The sequence below is a fragment of the Erpetoichthys calabaricus genome, chromosome 8 (assembly GCF_900747795.2).
Source record: "Erpetoichthys calabaricus chromosome 8, fErpCal1.3, whole genome shotgun sequence".
Taxonomy (NCBI): domain Eukaryota; kingdom Metazoa; phylum Chordata; class Cladistia; order Polypteriformes; family Polypteridae; genus Erpetoichthys; species Erpetoichthys calabaricus.
Window position 1 is genome coordinate 84,667,963 of NC_041401.2, and position 23,317 is coordinate 84,691,279.

The 23,317-nt window shown below is 40.5% G+C and overlaps 1 protein-coding gene across 5 annotated transcripts in view; it reads left to right on the plus strand.

The window, feature by feature from the left end:
- Positions 1-532: 532 nt before the first annotated feature.
- Positions 533-23,317, plus strand: part of camkk1a (calcium/calmodulin-dependent protein kinase kinase 1, alpha a) — a 198,247-nt gene continuing 175,462 nt past the window's right edge. For 2 of the 5 annotated variants that reach the window (XM_028807012.2, XM_028807017.2), the window contains exon 1: positions 534-948. The gene's annotated coding sequence lies outside the window, so the exon portion shown is untranslated. Of the gene's footprint in view, positions 949-23,317 lie in introns of all 5 variants that reach the window. The other 3 variants (XM_028807015.2, XM_028807013.2, XM_028807016.2) reach the window with 3 other exon arrangements.

Here is a 23,317-nt window from a genome sequence, read left to right on the forward strand (position 1 = left end):
TAAGGTGACCAGATTTTTAGCTGTACACAGGGCCATATATAGTAGCTACATGTAAGCCCACCTTTTAGGATCACCTTATAAAGACTGTAGGGGTTCATTTTTGTAGAACCTATATACTTTCTCTATGTGTATATGTATGTCCTTTAGAGGTATTGGTCTGAATATCAACCTCAAATTCCTGTTAATTCTGGATATATTGTTTTGCTAAAGCATATTTTGATAACACCACATCTGTCGACTAAGGATGATGCACAGGCACAAAAGCATACTTACTTTACTCCAGTGCAAAAGTCCAGTTTTTAATGCCCAAATATTATGAATATAAAATATCTCGTACGAGACTGTCCAAATTAAACCCCAGTGGCGATACTGAATACCAGTAATTGTACCCGAGCACAGAACGGTACGAAGCCAGCTTTTAATAAGTTGAATTGACGGGCTCTAGGACCGCGCAAACAACGAACGTAGCGGCAGTCTCACTGGGAAATACAAGGTGACAGTTCCGTACGATTTGGTATCCCTACGCGCTGCTAAGGCGCGATTTCCCTATTTCGTAGGAGCTAGTGGGTAGGCATGTATTCTGCCTCAACTTTCGGGGAGTTGGGTCTATTTTCTTGATTGCTGAAACTGGTTTCAAAAAGAAAGTGAAAGTGTAAAAGGAAAGGAAGCATGAAATAAAAGAGAGGCAAGCTGGATGGAAAAGAGAGAGAGGCTCGGCGCAAGCTAAGCCTTTCGGCTGGTGTTGATCTGAGGCAGGAGTGGCTTGAAGCTGCGTCAGGAGAGTGTGAGCGGAATGCGCTCGGGCTGAAGAAACTAGTTGGGAGGCGGCCGGTGGGGCGAAGGAGCTGGAGCTGCGGTCTGCAGGAGCGAGTGAGGTGAGAGCCAACTTCTGCAGGGGTGTGCAGCACGGGAGGAGATCTCCGGTCGAGAAAAAAAGCAGAGAAAGAGGTAACGTGCCATGCTGACAAGTGCTTTGTAGTTAACAGGTAGTGTCAATTCTGTGTTGCCTCCGCACGGAAGGCATTCGCTTTATAAAGCGCCTTTCCTAGTCACGTTGTGGTTTGATTTTCTTTCATGTGTTACTGTAAATAATATTGATGCTACATAAAATTACAATATTTAGAAAATGTTGCAAGTGATTAATCATTCACCGAATTAATTCAGATATCGCATGCCATTAAACGCTCGCTCAGTGTGCTTTTTGTGTTCGAATCTTGGCACGGTCTTCTCCGGTTTTGTCTCCTTATTAAGTCAAGAGTGGACTGGTTGCTGCAGAGTCGCTCACGATTCCACATGACAAGACGTGCAGTTGCCTCCGCCGCTATAATGCAGTTTGTTATATAATGCTTCCTTAAAGATCTCCACTCGTTAGTTGAAAAGCCTGGCCGACCTCCCGGCTGTCGTCAGAGTCAATCTTTTTACTGCATTTAAGGACCGTTATTCTTGGAAGAAAAACGTGGTTTCGATATTGTCGCAGGCTGGGTTCTGTTACTGGCGATTGCTTACAGGAGCTGGTCTATTACTTATCCCCACCCCCATTTAATCTATACAGGGATTATTACGAGACAGGACAGAGTCATATTTTTATTACCTTAAATGTTGAGCTTGCTTCTTACCAGTATATATATTTTTTGTGTGGATTCATATTCCTGACTGATATATTAAGAAAACACGGGTTAGCTCGATCTACACTTGTCAGTGTGAAGACATGAAACCATTTTTTACATTTGTTTTGGGGCTAAATCAGTAAATGACTGCGGCAAAATGATGCACACCACGCAGATCCACCCTAATACCTGTAAGCGCCGCGTCACGCTGTTCATTTTGTCCACACTTGAGACCCTTGTCGCCTACGGCTGTACCTACAGTATGCTTTCAGTGAGATTATTTTGCAGTTCAAAAACAAATCACTATTTCGAGATTGCATTCCTGGTTTTGGTCACTCGTGTGACTGCTGTGGTCGCTTTCTAGGCAGTAGTTTACCATTCCGTGTCATTTTTAAATTGCGTTCGACGTTCGTGTTGCTTCATTTCGCCAGGCAGCATCACTTAACTGCAGGTCTATTAGTAAGCGCTGAGCTGCGCTGTAAGTCTGACGGCCCCCATTAGTAACGAGAATGTTGCCTTGCTGACCCGACTGAAGGTCGGCCAGTCCGAAATGCCAGTATGGTCTAAGAGTCTCAATGGTCAGTAGGACAAAGAGATCTGCTTGAATGGCTGTCAAGTCAGTTTCCTCGTTTGCCTACGCTTAACCAGCCAGTAGCAGTTCAGAGTCTGAGGGTGTGAGAGTAGCAGTGATGGCTTTTTAAACACTGTCAGAAAGCGTAGAAATGTAACGTCCCTGTTGATTTAGGCAACAGTTGGATGTCCGCCTCACTAGTGTCTAACTAGAATGAATGCGAAGCCTGTCTGCCATTCATGCCAGACGGCAGAAGCAATTGGTTCCAGCCGCTTCTGTTGGAAATATATCTATCTGAAAATACCTTTTTAAGAAAATGTTAGAGCCTGAATGTTGAACAGTCTATAACTGCTGAAAACAATAAGAGATGAATGTCCATCTGCCAGAGTGTAATGAACAGAATCACTACCACACTGAATGTTAGACAAAGAGAGCTGCAGCAAATACTTGTCACTGCATTCTAACAGATAGAATTGATAATCCTTCTTCTAAGATAATATTACAGTAGATATGGGGTTGACACTGTTGGTGGTAATTGTAGCCAAACGCTTGTCAGAGCACTTTTAGGGTTTGTAAATCTGCCTGTTAAACAGAGCCCACAGGAACAATTTACTGCCCAAAGGATGAATGAACTTTGTCACAGATGCTTCTCTTAAAATTCCATGGAAGAAGTCACTTTAGACGAAGCAGAGATAAAAGGTGTGAAAATTGAGAGTTTGGTTTGAAAGGCATGGTATATTTTTGAGATATCTTTCTAGTCTTATTTTAATCATATTATTTACATATTAGTGGACTGATGCCTTTACCCAAGTTGACTTGCAACATTTGAGATATGATTGATTTAGGGTTGCCAGATTAGAAAATTAGAAATACGGCACACTCTTAAAATCTCTCTCTGTATTACTATATATATAAAATTATACATGCCACCTACACACCCAGACCAATATATTATATAAAAGTAGAGACATAAGTTAAAAACATAAAGCAAGGATTTTAATGGGTTATGAGGAAAACAAAAGTAAAATCATTTGAAAATTATTTAATACAAGCTAAAAAAAATTTTATAAAAGTGAAATCATTTGAAAATATTTATTTAATACAGACAACAGAGAAATATTATTATTATTTAATACAGGCAGTTAGAAAAAAAGTGGGCTGTGGCAAGTAGTAACAACACACTTTGTTGAAACTGTATGTTGCAATGCTACAGAACTGCACAGCAGTAACGGTGTCGCTGTCCTCAGCCAACCATAGCAACTGAACATGTTGCAAACAGGCAGCAAACACTAGTTTCCTTGTTGCATTTTCGTTATTTTCATCAAGAGAATCAGAGAAAAGAAAGTGTAATTATTTATAAAGTTACAACTAAGTACCGTAAGAAGGTAGTCAAAATATATCTTTATTAAGAAATTTGAAAATTAACTAAATATGGTACATTTGGGTGTCCCTGAAAGGTCAGTACGGGACAAGGAACAAAATTATGAAATATGGGACATGTCCCGTATATAAGGGATGTCTGGCATCCCTAGATTGGTTCCATTTCCTTTGTTCTTTCAACTGGAGCACAGGAAGATAAAGTGATTTATTGGTCACACAGTGTCAGTAGCAGGACTTGAACCAACAACCTAAGGGTTGTAATTTCAAAGTCTTAATTGCTATGCCACACTGCTTGCCTTTTCTTCAAGAATGAGTATGATCTAACTGGAGCACAGCAATATACTGTATATTATTATTATTATTATTATTATTATTATTATTATAGAAACTAATAGTATTATTCAAAAGCAAGGACTGCCATTTTGTAATCATAGTAAATCGTTTTATTACCACAAACTATCCATACATTTCACCATATGTTACTGACTGAACATGCAATGCAAATACTTTCAAATTGTTAAAAAAATGTCAAGGCACTGCTTGGAAAATCTGAGCCCATTGTTTGACTTTGTTGAGATATCTGCTGAAACTCAGACACTTGTGAGTCTATCTCAGGAGAAAAATGTAAAATGCATGAAACAAAAGAGCATGTCTCCATTTTATTTCTTGCTGATCTCACTGTTTAGGAGAAACCAAAATGACTTTTTGTTCCCTTAAAGTAGACTAGTAACATCTGACTATAGGCTTGTCTGCCTGAAGAAACCGTAAAAGCCGAATTCATTTTAGTAAGAAATGCTTTTGTGAAAGAAACAAATCCAGAGTTTGCTTTTTTTGTTTTTGGCAGATAGTTTGGAATCCTTCTCTATTCTTGAACTTGAAAGGAGTATAAAATCAATGTGCACAAAGCACCACCACTCCACAGTACTCAAATAAATCAATATAATAATCAACACACTAATCAATCCTCCACTCCCAGCAGCTCAGTCACCCTTCCTCCCAACTCGGCTCACTGCTGGGATCTCCCACAGTCCTTTTAAACCCCTTGACCCAGAAGTGCCTCTGTCCCTCAGTCCACGTGACTTCCTAGCACTTCCGGGTCAGATCAGAACTCTTCTTTTTCTTCAGCCCAGAAGTACTTCATTTCTTCCGTCCTCTTGACGAGGTAGTACGTCCGGGCTATAATGAAAACATAAATCCTTATGCCTCCCTGCAGCGTCCCCTGGTGGCCTCCACGGTATCCAGCAGGGCTGTGAAGGAAAACTTCAGGGTCCATGATGCCCTGCTGGAATTTGGGGCATCTCCACATTGCAGGAAGGGCTCCATCTGGCTGCTTGGGGGTATTGGCCGTGATAAACGGCCGGCCATATATCACTAATATATATATATATATATGTGTGTGTGTGTGTATTATTTTTTTTTGTTTATGTGTTTATTTATTTTTTATTTTTTTAAAGAGCCTCTGTAATGAAAAGAAAAGCCAAATTTCCTCCTAGGGAAATATAAAGTTCTGTCTAGTCTCTACCTCTAATATATGAATTACAAGGTTTTTGTTACAACTTGAGACTGCACTGATTCATTAGTTGAAGTTCTATGTAGAATGTGCACTCGCCACAATAGTCAGAAAGAGATCCTGTCCAAAATTATTTACTAGAATACAAATCCACACCACTCATTTATTCAGAAAGCTGTTTACACCAAGGCTGTATGATGATTATTATTTACAAAGTGCGATAAATAAACTATTGATGACGTATGTGTGTGTATATATACGATTTATACGATACACATATATATATCTCATACGTTTAAGCTATGTTGGTTAAGCTGTATCAGCACTTATACGAGTCTAGAGTCTGTAAAGAGAAAATGTGTTTCTCATAGCCTTTCAGAATGTATTTTTTTTATACTTTCTGCTCTTAAGAATTCCTAGTAATGTTTTAGTTCCATCTCCAAACATCCAACCATCCATTTTCCAACCCGCTGAATCCGAACACAGGGTCATGGGGTCTGCTGGAGCCAATCCTAGCCAACACATGGCGCAAGGCAGGAACCAATCCTGGGCAGGGCGCCAACCCACCGCAGGACACCCACCCACACACCAAGCACACACTAGGGCCAATTTAGAATCGCCAATCCACCTAACCTGCATGTCTTTGGACTGTGGGAGGAAACTGGAGCACCCGGAGGAAACCCACGCAGACACGGGGAGAACATGAAACACCATAACTAAAACTTAATGCACAGGGTAGAAACCCTGGATATTCAATGTGAGAGTGGAAAAGGTAGTTTCAATTGAAGATTGCTTAAATAATCAATAAATGTCCATGTCCAGTCTGAAAGAAAAAAAAAAAGTTTAATTGATGCGTCTTGGCTTCTTAATGGATTTCTCTACTTCTTATTTGTCTTATTCTTCTGATAAAGAATTGTTTTAATAAGTGACCCATATTGAAATAAGGGATTTGGTAACTGAGCTCCATTATCTTGTTCTGTAACACTGAACTTGGGTTAGTGCCATAACAGAGAGTAATACTTAATCTAAACAGGACCTGTCTGAATAAAAACATTAGCAGCCACTTTTGCCTTTTTACAGTGTTGGACTCGAGCCTAAAATATATATGCATCTGCGTTGAAACTCATACACAATGTTTTTGTAAGCATCACATGTTGTTCTGAGTGGGTTGGTAATTTACATGATGTGCTATTTCCAAGTAATCTATTGTTATTTAAAGATACAAGGTAGGACCCCAAACAGAATGGTCAATTCTAGAGACTCTGTTTACATAACGCTATGTTGGTTTAACTGTATCAGCACTTGTATGAGTCGATAGTCTGTAAGGAGCCAACTTGCCGCTCATAGCAAATACCAAGCACCCATCATTTTTCCATTCAGGGTTAGGGTAAAAGGAGCCTATCCCAGTTGCATTTAGATTATGTCAGGGTTTAACACATTCTGATGTAGGATACGTTTTGAGTTGTTGTTTGGTGAATTCAGAACTGGTTTACCTGAAGAAAAATCCGAAGCAGACATGAGGAGACAATCCAGAGTGGGCCGTGATATCATCCCAGGACTTAAGCAGCACTATTGAAGCACATATCTAAACATGCTACTCTAAGTCACTGAGACAACCTGTCTCAGTACTAAATATTGTTCCTGAAACGTAGCACAACTGAAATAAAAATGTTGACACTTCCTTATTTTAGTTTGTTTGATTAAGTAGAGCAACTTCATCTAAAAATCAAGTCAATTTTATAGCATTGATTTTCTTATTGTTTCTATGCTTTTCAAAAATGTTCGTTTATGCAAATAAAATTTCTAAAATGCACATGCCAATCTGTCATTCCTGAAAAAAGAAGCCTTGCTAATTGAATTAGAATGTGTCCAAGCTAAATCCCTTTGTTTGCTGGGCTTCAATTTCTTTCTCTTTTTATTGTTCATTTTGTGAGCCCTACATTCCAGTGCTTGTCACTTCACGTACACTTGCTGCTGACAGATATTTATTGATTACAGCTTAGCAAACTGCAGATGTTTGAATTATTGACTGGCCATAAAGCATTGTTTAGCACAAGATTTATGGATGGCACTCTGTACTTCTCATTCACACTGGCTGATTATCCCTCTAGTGTTGTATATCGCACTAACCAAGCTCACTGCTCGACTAGGTTTACCAACATAACTTCTAAGGATTTATTTTTTGTATTTTAATTTTTCAGATACTCTTGTGTTTATAAATGTGGTTGTGGGTGGAGATTTACCATGTGGTATACAGTATATATTTAGTATAGTTTATTATTTTAACATTGCCTACTTAATCTATTTTTTTATGTTGGAATAAAGACTAACTCAAGGCCCAAACATACATTTTTCTAAATTCTCCTTTTCTTTTTTATGAGGTTGTTGTAAGTAAAGCCTACCCTACCATACTTTGCCATTTTTCAATGTAATGCAAGACACCACTTGATTTAATGCCTCATAACAACCATTCTTCATTTTGAACTGATATAGCAGTGCTTAATAATCTAATGTGTACATCTTTGGCATTTGGTACCATAAACAATGAAGAAAAATTAAAACTCATTCAGCAACAATAAAGTATAGAAACTACATAACCAACATACAGTATATTAGAACAGATTATGTATTGTTTTTTCTTTTTTTATTTGAACACTGTGACTTATGTGTTTTTTTTTTTTTTATTTAGTCAATTCCATTATCCTTGATATATACTGCACCAGTATTTTTCAACACTTCCTAAGGGATCATCTGTATCGTATCCCCAGGGAGTTAAGTGGCATTAAGTTAAAGTTACAAGTACGTCTTACTAATGAAATTATGGCCCTTGCCATAATTTGGAAAAAGTCAATATTTAATGTAGGAAGAATAGGGGTAAAAATTCCCCAGTACACCATGATATGAAATTACCCTAATGCTTGGATCACAATATGGTGTTGTTTTCTGTTAGCAGTATATTAAGTATTGTATTTTTATTTTGTCTTAGTTTGCAGGTCATTCTTATTTATTGACTGAAGTTTCAACTTTAACTTATGTTCGCATGGACAAAAATGTCAATCTTTTGCATCTAATCTGAGAAAACATTGATTCAGCTCCATCCTAAATACTGTATATATGTGTTTAAAATGGAAATGGATTATAAGCATCTCTGCATTCTCTGGAATACTCCACACATCATATATTGTACACATTGGTACATTAACTGGAATTGCCAATGGGTGAGACTTTTTGAGAGCTAAGCTTCAGTAGGACTTACAACTAATATTTGACATTAGAATATTTAGTATTAAGTTATTTTTTTTTAATTGAGTTTACAGATGTTTGTTTAAAAAACTCGGTGCTACATTCTTAACACATACTCACTTACACTTTTTAATCACGTTGGCCTCAGACTTTTTTGTTTCAGGAGCTTTTTTGCATCTTTGCAGTGATGACATACAGCAAGGCAATATGAGAGCAAACAAAATGCCTTGCATGTCATGAGCAAATTCACCTGAGGTTTCTTGCTTCTTCTCTTTGACTATAACAATTTCTGAATAATAAATTCAGGGTAATTCGACCTTCAGGCACTCCTCTCAGGTGGAATTGACAAGACAGTAAGTAATAGGTTGTAGTTTACCGCAAAACTTGATGCTGTCAAATCTTTTATGTTATACATGTTATGCTTCACAGTTAATAAGTTGAAAACAAAAATACATGCAAATGCACAATGTAAACTTGGACAAGGTATTAGTTTAAAGTAGATCTGCAACAGAGACAATGCTTGTAGTATGCCATCTGTTGGAATTCACTAATAAAATGCACAGTGTTTCTCAGTTCATCAGATGGTGCACCAGTGCCAGTGTTTGCATTATGCCATCCTTTGAAATAAAAAAAACCAATCCATTTGCATATGTTTCTTATATACCATTTATTACAGTGCATTTTGTTATGCATTTAGTAATAAAATGCATTTCTTTATTTGTGCAGTAGTGCTAATATCTGTAGTATGTCATCTATTGAAATAATTTCCATACCCATGCCTTTACATAATGATTGATGATATCTCATGACAAAAAAAGCTGCAGTGCTCGCCTGTACTGATCCCCAGCTCTTCTAATGAGAAATCAGTAGTTTGTAGGTTCTTGGTGCCAATGTTTAAAATGACCATCTTCTTCTTCTAAAGATTAGCCAAGTGAAAAAAGTTCATGATAATATAAACAGGGATTGTCTCAATCATGGATGAAGTGTGCCAGGGTGTTTACTATATGTTAAGTGAACACCATGTCACGGAATAGGCATACTGTTAATATAAGGGAACAGAGATTCTTTATTAAGATATGAATATACCCTTTTAAATGCTCTAAATATGCAGTTACCAGAGTTTGGAACAGAAAGAAAGAAAGATGCTTTCACATTCAAACAAAAGTTATTATTTGCTTGTGGAAAAAGACAAAAAGCATTGATAGACATAATGATTTGTGTTGCATCCCCTGCTTCTAGTAAAGGAAATGTGTCCACAAGACTGGTACAGTATAAGTGACTGGTACTTATACAGATGGCCAAATGGCATTACTTTGCCGTGGGTTTAGAACCATAAAGAGCACCTGTGGCTATGTGTGGGAAGCAGAGTTCCTGATTGTTTATGATAAGAATTTAGACGTTTTGTACTTTATGATGAGGGAAGCTCTGAATTGGATTAGTTTACAGTGAAGCGGGGGAGCTCAACCTCTTAAATCTGATAAATGCCTTGGGGTGTGTGTGCTCGGCTGCATTATTTCTTTGAACCTGCTCATTGCTCTTCAGTGTGTTGTAACAGGGCTTTCTATTGCTGACATTTGCTTCATTACAGGTTTTGATTCTCTTCATATGACTAGGAAGAATACATTGTGGCTTAAGTCTACACCACCCGACAGTGACTACTCAGACATGCAATAGGAGATTAGAGTCTTCACAGCTTCTTTGTGTTGGTCTAGGTGCTTTGCCTGGAGGAACAATGCATGAAGTAAAACCATATATACATTTGACAGTATATGTACTTACTGAATAAAGAATTGGGTTTTCCATCCCTGCTTCATATGTATGTCTGCCTGTGCTGATAAAGTCTGTGTGCCAGGTGGCTTAACATTACAATAGTATGGACTGCCTCCCTGAAAGCTTGCTCAAAGCCAGTATTCTCTTAATTTGTTACATTATTGTGTAATTAATAATTTAGTTGTATTGAAAACCAGCATATATAGTGTATTTTGCTCTGATGGGCAAAGTTTGAATGCATTATGCTTAGTTTTTCACAAGTACCCTAAATCATATGATCTAGTGTCTATTAAGAAGGTTTCACTTTTGGTAAACTTTAATAATTGGTGACTTAATCTGTTGGCAAATTGGTGAGTCTAAATCCATACTTGTTCTTGAAGGACTTGGCCTTTTTACAGGCTTCTTATGTAGCACCCCAGAAGATTATTTGAATCTTTGTTATAAAAATACAGTGTTCAAGTATTTTTTATTTTACTTATAGATGAATAATTTTCATGATTTATATTTACCCTGTGATGGACCGGTGCCCTGTCCAGTGTTTTCTCCGGCCTTGCTCCCTATGCTTGCTGGGATAGGCTCCAGCAGACCCCACAACCCTGTTCAGTATTAGGTTGGTTAGAAAATGACTGACTGACTGACTGACTGATTTATATTTGCATCACATCTAATGAAACTGATTTACTGTTTAAATGGCTGGTGAGGCAAAAAGGAGAGGAGCAACAGCTGGAAAGAAAAAAAAGTGGGAAGGGTGCTGAGGAGTAGGTATGCTGGTGTGGAGAGTTGGCATGTACTTATTTTTTTTTTCTTGTGAGTCCAGAGTTAATGTAAAAGAATAAGAAGAATTACTGTATAATAGTATGTGAATAAGGAAAAAGACAACAGATGCAGGACTTCGGTAGTTTTGAGTGTACTGTTGAACCAATTTCACGATGGATTTCGGATCATTGCCGTGAGCTAACAGGAACCTGGATGAAGTCGTTGTTGACATGCTCTGCTAGAGTTGAAGAGAAGATCTTCCAGGAATATTCTCTGTGGGCAATCTTCTTATATAATACGCTATGTCTGTTTGTCTGTCCAGGATTTTAAATCACCTGTAGCTCACAAACCATTTGACCTATTGACGTGAAATTTGGTACACATATACTAAGTGACATCTACTATCCACTTTTGGGGTGATGATTGACCTCCAAGGTATTTCCTCTTTTTATTTTTATTTTATTTTATTGTGGAACCAACTCTTGGCAGTTGCCAGTAGGGTGGTCGTGCGGCATATGTGTACGGGCGCCGTTCTCATCCCTACCACCTTCACCATCACTTCCCCTACCTCTTCATATCTTAAATCATTCTTGAGGCAGATTGAAGACTTAAGTGCCTGCTTAAGTGAAAAATTAAGGAAAACGTAAGTAATTGCAACACAAATACTGACTTATTCAATTTTAACGCGAAAAGATGCCGATGAAAGAAGAGAAGAAGCGGGCTGCTAGGATGGAGAAAAGAAGAGCTGCTCAGAAAGCAGCAAGCGCATCAACCTCTGAGCAAACGAATGCTAAACGTACAAAGAAAGAGGATGAATACTCAAGTCAAGTGTATTCACTGTACGTTATCGTGCAGTGTGCTGTTACTGGTGGTATATTAAGTGCTACAAGAAATAGTACATTTTTATTTTCTTGGTTGAAATGCATCTTATTGGCAACAAAAAGACTAAGTAAAGTCTTTTATGTCATTGTTTCATTTGAGCTCCTATGTGAGCCAATAATAGCCTGTGTCACAAGAACGACCATGAGACATCAAGAAGGTTTGGGGCAGCCACCCATTTAATCGATTACGGCTGCAAAATTGGTCAAAAATGGTAGACATGTTCATTCAACCGAGTCCAAAACAGAACTGACTTCTTCAGACAGTATGGAGGCTTTTAAAGGCCAGCTAAGGAAGTGACGTCATCCACCCGGGAACCAGAAGGAACGAACGTCATTGGCTGCCCCAGAGCCGGGCGGGATTTCCCTAGAGTGGTCTGCAACAGATTGAGAGGGAAAATTAGTACACTCCGCCACCCCCTGGCCTGGCATGGAATTACTTGTATTTAAGCCCTTTGGCCGTCTCCTAAACACACGTGTGTGACAGGCCCCCCCCCTTAGCCCAGACCCGTTGGGTCGGGCGTCCTGTACCGAGAGGTCGTGAACGCGGGAGAGAGCATCGGCATTGGCGTGTAGAGAACCCTTCCGATGAATGAGCGAAAACTTATAATGTTACAGGTCGAGGAACCACCTCGTGACTCGTGGGTTAGACTCCTTGTGCAGGGCCATCCACTGTAAAGGGGCATGGTCCATGACTAGTGTAAACTCCCAACCCAAGAGGTAGTACCTCAGCTGTGTGATCGACCACTTAATCGCAAGAGCCTCCCTCTCCACTGCCGCATATCTGGTCTCCCGATCCAACAGTTTCCGGCTTAGGAACATGATGGGGTGCTCAGCACCATCGACACTTTGGCTCAACACTGCCCCTAGGCCTGTGTCCGAAGCGTCCGTCTGGAGGATGAAAGGCCGTGAAAAGTCAGGCGCCTTTAAAACGGTTGCCAACGTCAGGGCCCTTTTCAAGTCACTGAAGGCTGCCTCCGTCATCTCAGTCCATACCACAATGTTAGGAGCCCTCTTCTTTGTTAAATTAGTCAAGGGCACCGCTCTCTCCGAAAAACGTGGTACAAACCGGCGGTAGTACCCCGCCAATCTGAGAAATGCCTGGACTTGCCGCTTGGTTCGCGGATGGGGCCATGTCAAAATGGCTTCTATTTTGGAGCACTGTGGCTTCACTGTACCACGACCCACCAGGTAGCCCAAATACTTGGCTTCCTCCAATCCAAAGAAACACTTCTTTGGGTTGATGCAAAAACCGGCTTCCCCCAGCATCCGCAATACGGCTCCGACGTGCTGTAGGTGTTCCTTCCAGGTGCTAGAATAGATGACGACGTCATCCACGTAGGCAGCACTATACGTTTTATGGGGACAGAGCACTTTGTCCACCAGACGCTGGAAAGTTGCAGGAGCCCCATGTAACCCGAATGGAAGGACACAATACTGCCAGTGCCCACTAGGGGTGCTAAACGCGGTTTTACCCTTTGCGGAGTCCATTAAAGGAACCTGCCAGTACCCTTTGGTCATGTCAAGTGTGGTCAGGTATTCTGCCTGTCCAAGCCTCTCAAGGAGGTCTTCCACTTGAGGCATCGGATAAGCATCAAATTGTGAGACCTGATTAAGCCGACGGAAGTCATTGCAAAACCTCCAACTTCCATCAGGCTTAGAAACCAAGACAATTGGGCTGGACCAGGGACTATGACTCTCCTCTATGACTCCTAGATCCAGCATGCGCTTGATTTCCAGTTCCACTTCCGCTTTCTTTGCCTCGGGAAGACGGTACGGGCGTTCTCGGACTATGAACCCGGGTTGAGTCACAATATCATGGGCAACCAGAGAGGTCCTTCCTGGGATTTCGTCAACCACCTCCGGGACGGACGAGATAACTGTCTCTAGCTCTCGCCTCTGTCGGTTATTCAAATTAGACCCGAAGTTAAGGGTGTTACTTTGAGCAAAGAAGGAGCGGGGTTGGCCGGAGGTGGGATCAGGGTCCCTTTCCTTCCACGATTTCAGCAGGTTTACTTGATATATCCGCTCGCTCGGTTGACGATTAGGTTGTTTCACCAAATAGTCGACGAGTCCCTTTCGCTCCTTAACTTCGTACGGCCCTTGCCAGTGGGCAAGTAGTTTAGAGTGGGAGGTGGGAACCAATACCATGACTCGATTCCCCGGCTGGAACTCCCGGAGGGTCATGCCCCAGTCATAATAGTGGGCCTGTGCTGCTTGCGCCTCTTGCATGTGACTTTTTAATATGGGTCGAATTTTCTCAAATCTATCGCGTAACTGCGTGATATATTCCAACATATTAGTTGAGGGAAGGGCCTCTCCTTCCCAACCTTCCTTTAAAATGTTCAATATGCCCCGGGGTTGTCGTCCATATAATAATTCAAAGGGGGAGAACCCCATTGAGGCTTGAGGGACTTCCCGATAGGCAAAGAGCACGAGGGGGAGGAGCTGATTCCAATTCCTCCCATCCTCGCTTACCACCTTGCGAAGCATCTGCTTGAGAGTCTGATTAAAACTCTCTACTAAACCGTCGGTTTGAGGATGATACACCGCGGTTCTCAAGTGCTTTATTTTGAGTAATTTGGCCGTTTCCTTGAACGTTTCCGAGGTAAACGGCGTCCCTTGGTCCGTAAGGACTTCTTTAGGGACCCCAACTCGCGCAAAGACCTCCATCAGCACCCGTGCGATTGCTTTAGAATTAGCTGAGCGCAACGGAACAGCTTCTGGATATCGGGTCGCATAATCTACGAGGACTAGTATATATTTATGTCCTCGAGCCGAGGGTTCCAGGGGTCCTACTATATCGACCCCTATTCTTTCGAAGGGAATATCAATTAAGGGAAGGGGAACAAGAGGAGCACGGTCCCTCCTAGGAATTTGCCGCAGCTGACATTCCGGGCACGAAACACAGAAGCGGTGAACCTCCTCATTAATTCCCGGCCAATAGAAGCAGAGCTTAATGCGCTCTAGAGTTTTTTCGGCGCCCAAGTGGTCTCCTAGGAGATGGGCGTGCGCTAACTCACAAACTTGCCGCCGGAAAGTTCACGGAATCAGCAACAACTTCCGCACCCCCCCCCTCGTGTTCACTGACCCGATATAATAAGTCATTTTCTAACACAAAGTGGGGTCCTTGTGGCATGGGCTGACTAGTGCGTTGGCCGTTGACGAGGACTACTACATTCTTAGCAAATTTAAGGGAATCGTCATTCCACTGTTCCCTTTTAAATGATGCTGGTGTTTGTCTGAATTGAAAGCTCAGATCTGAGAGAGGGTCTGGGCTGACCTCAAGGGGCGGAGAACCCTCCCGCTCTGGTGAGGAGTGGACTGATGACGTATTAGTCCGCGACGTACCAGGAAGCTCTCCATCCTCCTCGTGATCTCCCATATCTCTCTCCACCGGCTGTGTACACGGTGTGGAGACAACCTGAGACGGTGGATTCCCATCTGTTACTAGGCCCAATTTCGAATAAGGCGAGAACAGTACTGCACCGCTTTTATTGTCAGACCACTCTTGCCCGAGAATCACCGCACACCGAGGATTTGGAAGTACCGCAACAACAAGTTCTTTGAGTATTCCTCCGTGGCAGATGAAACACCGGGCGGATTCATAGGCGCGGACATCTCCGTGTACACAGGTAATGCTGATCTTTGTTTTTAACCATTGTCGCGGTAGTACATAACGGCAATCGACCATAGAAAGGTTGCTGCCGGAGTCAAATAGGGCCTCTACCTTGTGGTCATTTACAATGACCTCTCCCTTATGAGCCAAAGCCAGGGGGTTTGAAAGTGCACACAATCCCACCCCCTCTCTCCATTTACATTCCGCCTTGCCCCCAAGCGAGGATCGCGCCCGCGGGATCTGGGACTCCGGTGCAAACTCTGGTTTATGTCGGGAGGGCAGTTTAAGAGGGACGTAATCTCTACGGCGTCCACTTAAGGACCGTTCAGCCCTCTCAGATTGCGAGACTGCCCTGGTTGTTTCAATGAGCTCTATGAGCTCGTTTATATTTGAAAATTCTCCCCAGGCCGGCTGGGTGAAATGCTCTGGCAGGCCATTTATAAACAGCAAACATGCCACTTTCTTTACTATTTGATAGGTGGAGCAATCAGCGGGCCTTAACCAGCCTGCCACCTCTTCCCAGAGAACGTCCAGTTGTTCTTTGGTAGCCTGTTCAGGGTCAAACCTCCAGGTTTGTATTTTCTTCACCTGCTGGCCCGGGGAAAGTCCACTTTCCTGTGGGACCTTAGCCTCAGTGGGAAGGACAGCGCTCTCCACTGAGAGAGCATAATAAGTCCCCATCATTTACCCCATAGAGACCAGCCCACGTCTGTGTGTCCCCTCGACAATCTCCCTATTCAATTTGGGTGCCCCAGAGATAGCCAAAGGGAGCAGAGTCTGCACCGGTTCTTTCCGAAACCCGAGACGCACTCCCCACCCGAAAGCTCGGCCCAGGTACTCTCCCACCTGGACATGATTCAGGTCCGGTCCTGTTCTCTTCAGGGCTTTCTCCATCCTGCCGGCTACGCCACTGTCACAAGAACGACCATGAGACATCAAGAAGGTTTGGGGCAGCCACCCATTTAATCGATTACGGCTGCAAAATTGGTCAAAAATGGTAGACATGTTCATTCAACCGAGTCCAAAACAGAACTGACTTCTTCAGACAGTATGGCGGCTTTTAAAGGCCAGCTAAGGAAGTGACGTCATCCGCCCCGGAAACGGAAGGAACGTCATTGGCTGCCCCAGAGCCGGGCGGGATTTCCCTAGAATGGTCTGCAACAGATTGAGAGGGAAAATTAGTACACTCCGCCACCCCCTGGCCTGGCATGGAATTACCTGTATTTAAGCCCTTTGGCTGTCTCCTAAACACACGTGTGTGACACCTGCTAACACAGACTTTAAAGGCCCTAGTTACTTTACTATTATAATATGATATGTGTATTTTTGTTTTCTCTATCCTTTACTTAATTAAAGAGTTATGTTAAAGTTCAGTACATTACTGTTTGGGTTTGGATTTAAGAATGGAATCCCTGATGAAACATGAATGACAAGCTTTTTCTTTGTTGGTAAGGTGATATGTTACATGAGAAATTGGGTGTTATTTGAATACTTAAATTTGTATGCAACCTAGAGTATTTTGTTGTTTTTTTGCAGAAGCCAGTCTTTATGCCATGTATTGGTAGATCTTACTTTCGCCCTTTCTGTGCAATAGGAGATTAGTCAGTTAAGCTCTTTTTGCATAAGGGTGATGGTGAGAGAGCCACACTTGTATTTTAGAATGTGACTGTGTCACCTGTTTAACATAAGCTTGTTATTTCAACTTGTCACATTGTTTTTTTTTTATTCATAAACAGTCCTGTCCCAACTTTTTTGAAATGTGTAGAGGCATTACTTTCAGAATAAACATAAATCTTCCAAAAACAACACAATTGATTAGGTGAAACATGAAATACCTTTTCTTTATACTGTTTTTGTTTGAATACAAGTCAAAGTAAATTTACAAATCCCTCCTTTTACTCTTTATTAACATTTTCAAATCCATCCCAAATTTTCTGTAATTGGGGTTGTAGTGTGTCAATAGAAAAGATCATATTTTAGCAATTAAAACATCATTTTCCAAAAAAGTGAAGCAAGGACTCTCCAACATGACGAAAGGGTTTAAGTCTCCAATAGTACAACAAAAAACAGGCCAGAACCTTCTCTGACTTGCCCAGAAGATACTTACTCCAATCTTGCTTGCCCCAGAAACTATCTTCAGGCTTCAGCCTAGATAGAATGTAAAGGGTTTGTAAATAAAGGGTTTATGATACAAAATAGAAAACTTAAAAGAAGTTACCTAAAAGGTAATCCAAAGCAACCAAATCCCAAAAACACAATCTGAAGGCAGAATCCAGGCCAAGCATAGTTAGAAAAGCTCGAAAATCAATTCACACAACAAATAATACTTACAAACAAAGATCCATTTCAAATACAAGCTGCCTTTTTCCTGGGCATAAATAGCCAGATGGAACCTCAGGAATGGTGATGTCAGGGTGGCCCTGCCTCTAGAGGTACTACCTATCGAACAGAAGGGATATACGAGAACACCACATTATACACAGAAATCAAAAAATTAAATAAATAGCACACTGTTAACATAAAATACATATTTACAATAAACCATCTATCTATTATAAAAAGAAATCCTGTCCTAGAAAGCAAAAAGCAAGTCTACGATACATGATCTTCTCGTAAGACATTTTAAAGACCCACGAGACCCTACTTACAATCTATCAAATAGGACAATAGGCAGCAAAACATTCAGTCTTGTGAAGGATTTGAGCACACATAGATCCAGGGCTCTCAGCGCATATAAAGCGTATAAGGACAGTATGTTATAAATTAAATGTCGACATCTAAGCGAAGAAGAAAGCAACATGGAGAAAAGAGACTCAAATGCGTTGGACAGAAAAAAGAGCAAAAAAGAATAATCGAGGTGCAAATTCAGAAAATAAGGAAAGTAATTATCAGCCCGGAACAAGTGGAATTGAAAAAAAAGCACGTCCAATCCGGCTCAGAATTAAAAGATAGTGAGTAAAAGAAAGTATAACTTCATAAAGACGTTTACAAACGTTTGTGCTAAACACATGCAGAGCAGGTTAGAGACCAGTGAAATTAGAAAGGCTCAAAAAAAACCAAAAAACTGTGCTATACACATGTGGAGAAAGTTAAAGGATATGAAAGTAGGAAAATTAGAAAATATAAAAAAAGAAAGTAAAGATCGCAGTAGTGCAAACAAACAAACTGCCTTATTTAACTATGCACCAGTCTAACTGGTTTTGCACAATAATTACTACACTATTGCACCTTAACACTTAATTCTACTTTATTCACATATTTTTACTTATTTATTATGTTCTACTATACTGTTACCTTTCAATCTATGACTTTTTGTTAATCTAACTGATATTCTTCTAACTTTGCACAGTTTTTGATAAGCAGATCAGGATGCATTTCACTGCGTGTTGTCCTGTATAACTATGCATGTGACAAATAAAGAATCTTGAGAATTTCAAAAACAGAGTTTACCGCACATGCATTTATTGGTTACTTTGTTCATGTATATATATTTATCTGTCTGCTTATTTAAAAAGCTAAATTTACCCCAGGAGTCAAAAACGTTCTGTTTAGCCCTTGTACAAAAACCTAGATAAAAGCTGGGGTATCACCTTGGTAACCCCATGTACTTTTGGAACTGTGAGAGGAAAATAGCACGACTTTACAGACAGGAGTTCAATGCAGCACTCTACTTACTTTTTTACTTTGTAAAAAAAAAAATTATTAACTGCTGATGATGTAGATCGTTTTGTCTGTGCTGAAATTCCAAACAGAGAAACCTATCCTGACCTCATTAAAAAGATTCAGCATATTGGGACTCGCAAGATTATAAATATTGTTTTTACAGAAGTTCTGAAATAAAAGTGAAACCAATGAAATAGCAACAATTCAAAGAAAAAAAAATCTTAAAAGTGTGTATCCGGAAAACCAAACACGGGGGTTGGCGAGCGAAGCCCCCTAGTATAAAATAAAAATAAACCAGGGAGACATAAAAAAGAAAAATAAACAGAGGCCCGGAAACACATCCTTGCTGAAACATAACCACAAGATATTTTAATGTCTTCAAATAAAGAAACTAGCATAGTTACAGGCCACTTTCCCAGTTTGAAATACGACTTCTTGGTAGGCACATAGCCCGGTGTTTGATTAAGCAAATCCAACAAACAAGTGCTAATGATCAATGGTATGATCTGTAGGTTGAACCAAAGTGGTAAGCTGAAACAGAAACAGCTTTGTAGAGGGAACAAAACTGTGCAGAGACAACAATACCAAAAAGGTGAGGCTGTGGTAGATGTGTCAGTTTAACTTGCAAATCATACACCATGGCAAATGTGACCACAGCGACGACATAAAGTGGTCAGCGTGCATCATCTCTCCCATGCAGAAATTTCATAGTAGACCAGTGTTTCCAGATCTCCATTTCAGCTCTTCTGCAGAACCCAAATCAAACGGACAATGCTGAAGACCTGAAAGGCAGTGATTGTGTACAGAAATAAAGGGCAGAAGATGAGGAATACATCAAGCTTACTTCCCTTCAAAACTGGAAGATGTCCTCCACTGCTATCGGCTCAGAACTGGCAGAAACCACTGGGACCATGATACATCCATCTATAGTCTAGAGAAGTCTTATTCAAAGTGGGCTTCACAGGAGACTTGTGACCAGAAAGCCATTCCTGGAAATAAAGCCAAACATCTGGGCTTCAGAAAAATGTTAGCAGGTCCTTAGGACTGATGTGTGAAAAATTGAAATTAGTGGCTCTAACAGAAGGCAGTTTGTCCGCCAAAGAGCTGGTAAATGGTACATGGATAAAAGTGTACAGACAACAGTGTAGCACGGTAGGAGATCCCTGCTGGTTTTGGCTGCATTTCCACAAACAGAGTTGCCAATTTAATCAAAATGGATGTCCCCCTCACTGCTCAGAAGTTCAGGAAAATTCTTATCAATCATGCAGTACCATTAGGGAGGCATTTTATTATTCCCAGCTTTTTTCAACAGCGTGGCAAAGACCCCAAACACACAACAAAATCCTAAAAAAAGCAATTATTATTGAAGAGGGCCTCCTTGTGCTTAGTTCATTCCATTCCTTAGATTGGCCTACTCCCCCTTGGTAAGAACTGCTAATCCAGAGGTTACTTATGTATCTAAAATAGTAAGAAAACCCTCTGGAAGTTATGCACATATTATGAGTTCACAAATATCTTTATTGCATGTTTATAATAATTTTGAGTATGTCACCCAAATGGACTGTATGTCAAGATCTGTTAAGGAGATGTCCACAAAGGCAGTAACAGGAGGTAAAGAAAAATGGGAAAGTATTTCTTTTCTTTGTTGAAACGCTTTTGAAAGTCAAATGGTGGCTGATATCATGAAGAACTGAATATCTGCTAAACATGTTTGATTTTTGTTTAAAAAAAAAAAAAAAGAAAAGAAAAGAAAAGATAAGCATTTCACACACATAACTGAGGAAAATTCCCATCCTGAAAACTTCACAGCTGTTTTTCCTGAAAATGTCTGCGAGTTCATGTCCTTAAAATTGTATGCTCAGGTTTTCCTGAATGGCTGACACCTTTGTTCTTAAATGTCATCACTCCAGAAGTTTTACTAGTAAATTACTGAGATATCTAGTATCTGTGACAGAAACCAGTTGTCCCTAGTCTTGTTCTAGACGCTTGTCTCCTACAAACGCCAAAATATCTGGTTTGGTTACAAAAATAAGGAACTACTGACGTAAAAGAAAGTATACTCCTTGTGTTGGCTGAGCCTGGCAGGCGAATTGCTCTAACTAAAGGTGTGTTGGCCATGATATCCGCCTAGACTGATTTCCATTCTGGATGTCTGCATGGTCATTAGAACCTGTAATATGTTTGAAGGGTAACTGATAAGTTCATTTTTCTCCTAGTCAAAATTTTTAAGTTTATCTTACATTGTTGTGTTAAAAGAATGTTTTGTTAACAAATATTCATTGATTTCCTCACAGACTGCACCTTTTGTAATAATAATAAGCATGGGTCAGTGCACTAAAGAAAATCTAATAAGGGGGAAGAAAATCGATAGTAATAGCACTTCCACTCCAAAATGGAACAAAAATGAAATTGTTCTGTTTTACTAAAACCCCTTCAGAACCAAATATTGATTAAATACATAAAGAGAAATCTTAGCTGCTATACCCTACTCCACTGTCACTTTAGTACATACCTGTATTGACCATGTTTCTTTAATAAAACTCTTGTAGTTTTATATTGGAGAATGAGTTCTGTAATAATGGAAAAGGCTTTATTCCTTTCTTTCTATTGCTTAATTGCCATTTATACTGTTCATTGTCCCTTGTGCATACTTGATACTGCCTGAAGCTGTATGCTTTTAATTAAATGCTTATATGTATTTCTTCTTTCTCGAAATCATTTTGTTTTGAAAGTTTATAGTGTGCCTGTAAAGCCCAACAATGAAAGAATACAGAACTGAATTAGTCAGTGTGGCTGACTACTAGCTTTTAATGAAGTTGTGCTCAGCTGCTTGGTAAATGAACTTTTAATGTTTTGCTAACACTGCAAAAAATGCATTTGTTACTCATTTACTAGTAAGTGAGAAGACCTTAACAAAGGCTTCCTGTGATGCTAATAATATATACAAAGCATCAGTAAAGTGGTTATTCATCTATGTGGTGTGATCTACTGAAATAGCTTCACTTTAGAATGGTCAGAGTGCCTTAAGTAAGACATAGTTCTCTTGATATGACATACATAACTTTTATATATTTATATACTCATATATATATATATATAATATAGTGGCAGATTGCCAGGATCATTACCTGGCCGGGATGCCTAAAAGGACCGGAAGGTGGCAGGAATAGCTTCCGGGCCACGAGGAGGCAACTGCCCTGGAGCAGGAGAGGACCATGGGAGAAGAACAAAGAGCTTCTGGCCTGTTGGGACCCGTGGCCACTGCCAGGGGGCGCCTTAAGCCTCGTTGGACTTGGAAATAGTTACTTCTGCCACACTAGGCAAGATGGCGGAGGAACCTGCCAGGGATGCTTGGAGTGCTTCCGGTGCAAAGGGCAGCACTTCCGCCACACCAGGAAGTGCTGCCGGATGGACGTCATCAGACACTTGGAGCACATCCGGGCAGGGATAAAAGGCGCCGCCTTCCTACAGTCTGAGAGCCAGAGTCGGGAGTGGGAGCAGGACGAAGCTCCCAGGAGGAGAATAGAGGCGGCCAAGGACTGAGAAACAGACTTATTGGGGTGATTATTGCTGAGTGCATTGTGTGTAGTGTTGGGACTGTGTTTAGTAATGATTAATAAACATGTGCAATTTATAAAGATGTGGTTTCCGACTGGTGGTGTCCGGGCAAATCTCACAATATATATATATTTATATAAATAAAAAAAATCTTAAGCCTAAAAGTGCAACGATTTTATGTCACTTTTTTGTCACGCTTTAAATTGGGCTTATTTTAAAACCTACATATATATGTTTGGTATCATTCTTTACAGAATTTATCAAACTTTAATGTGATGTTAAATTTACAGATTCTTATTCTGTTTTTAAATAATACTGTAAAGTAAAAAATCTGAAGAAGTCACATCCCACAAGACGAGAGTTTGTGCCAAGAGATGTAACCACACCTGGGGCCGGAAATAAAAGACAAAGAGTAGGACAGCTGCTGTACAGGCTTTTAAATGTTTGAACTGTTGCGCGAGATGCAGACATCCAGCAGCTGATCGAGCAAAGAGGAGGTAAAAAAAAATGTTTTTTTTTTCCCCATTGTATCACCATTTAAGAGGGGATTTCGGAGGAACGACTGCATTTCCTTGGGGTGCGTTCAGTCCCCCTCTCCACAAGAGAAAGAGAGGAAGGTCAACAGCCAGAGTAAAACTTTTAAGTGTAGAATAGAGAGAAGGATATTTAACTATAAAACATGTGAATCCTTCAAACTTCCATCACAAGTAATGGGTCTTGTTAGGTTATTCAGCTCTTTGTGCAGTGTAGCATATCTACTGA